The sequence below is a fragment of the Humulus lupulus genome, chromosome 9 (assembly GCF_963169125.1).
Source record: "Humulus lupulus chromosome 9, drHumLupu1.1, whole genome shotgun sequence".
Taxonomy (NCBI): Eukaryota; Viridiplantae; Streptophyta; class Magnoliopsida; order Rosales; family Cannabaceae; genus Humulus; species Humulus lupulus.
The window spans coordinates 57,753,021-57,754,627 of record NC_084801.1 but is presented as its reverse complement, the minus strand read 5'-3'; the positions used below and the strand labels follow the sequence as shown (position 1 = coordinate 57,754,627).

The 1,607-nt window shown below is 34.1% G+C and overlaps 1 non-coding gene across 1 annotated transcript; it reads right to left on the bottom strand.

Moving 5' to 3' along the window:
- Window positions 1-1,500: 1,500 nt before the first annotated feature.
- On the bottom strand, window positions 1,501-1,607 carry LOC133802973 (small nucleolar RNA R71). Its single transcript, XR_009877715.1, has one exon. It is a non-coding gene; the product is annotated as a small nucleolar RNA R71 (small nucleolar RNA).

Here is a 1,607-nt window from a genome sequence, read left to right as displayed (position 1 = left end):
TTCATTTCTGAGTTGGATTCTAAATGTGAATATTATGGGCTGTTTTGATTGTGAATTAATGTTTATGAACTCAGCCATGAACTAATTTTTAGGTGGCTAGAATTATTGATGAACCCTATGTTATAGTCTATCAATTTCTTGCACTTTATTTTAGTAAAATCTCCTTTGTTCATTCAAGTGTGCTTATATTAATTTCTTGTTGTTGTTTGGCCAACAATGGCAAGTTATTTAACTATGTTTAATGCTGGAAAGATTAAATGTAATGGGAAGAACTTGGATGACACAAGTCATAATCTAGGTTTGGTTATGTTATTAAGTAACATAGGGATATGTTATTTGCCTTGTGTAACTTTTGAGAATTAAACTTTGATTTGCATTCTTAAATCTGATTTTGCATAGGAATATGTTTAATTAGGTAGAAAAATTAATTTCATAAAATTTGGGAAAGTTTTATGAGTGTTTAAATGAATTCTTGTTAACCTGAGAGTTTTCCTAGAATATTGCTGCAACAATCTGTCCGCAATTTGTTCAGGATGAATAATATAGGGGAATTCAATAATTCAAGTCCATTTTGCAATCCATATATTTCTCTCAATTTTCTTGTTCAGTTCAGTTTTTAATTTCAGTATTTCCATTTTATTTTAATATTTTGCTTAGCCTATAATAACCCACTTGATTTTTAATTTCTTAAAATTGTTTAGTAATTGTTTTGCTTATTTTTTTTTCTAATTTGCAATCCCTGTGGAGACGATTTACTTATCATTATAATACTTGTGTGATTACGTGCACTTGCGTATTTAAAATCAAATATTAAATTGATCACAACAAGTTTTTGGCACTGTTCCCGGGGATTGGAATTATAAATTTTTTTTTTATCAATTACTTGCAATTTATTTATTTTTCTTTGTTGAGCTGACTTTGTTTGCTTGCTCTTGTGTTTTCTCATGTGATTTACTATATGAACGAGCAAGAACACATTGAACTAGCTCCTATTAACCCTAAGATTGAAAGAACAATTAGAAGAAGACTAAGGGAACAACAGGCTCAAAATCGTCTTAATATGACTGAAGAGGTTGAAGGAGTTGAGGGTGCTAATAATGTCACTAACACAATTGCTATGGCTGATGATAGAGAGAGAGCCATAAGGGAGTATGCTGCCCCCATGTTTAATGAGCTCAATCCGGGCATTGTTAGGCCTGAAATTCAAGCACCCCAATTTGAGTTAAAGCCCGTTATGTTCCAAATGTTGCAAACAGTGGGTCAATTTAGTGGGCTGCCTACTGAGGATCCTCATCTTCATCTTCGTTCATTTTTGGAGGTGAGTGACTCCTTCAAGCTACAAGGAGTACGTGATGAGGCCCTAAGGTTGAAATTATTCCCTTTCTCTTTGAGGGATCGAGCTAGAGCTTGGCTCAACACCCTTCCTCCTGACTCGGTGACTACATGGAATGAGTTCGGTGAAAAATTCTTGATGAAGTACTTTCCCCTACCAAAAATGCCAAGTTTCGCAATGAAATCATGTCATTTCAGCAGCTGGAAGATGAATCATTTTATGAAGCTTGGGAGAGATTCAAAGAGTTAATGAGAAAGTGGCCACACCATGGGAT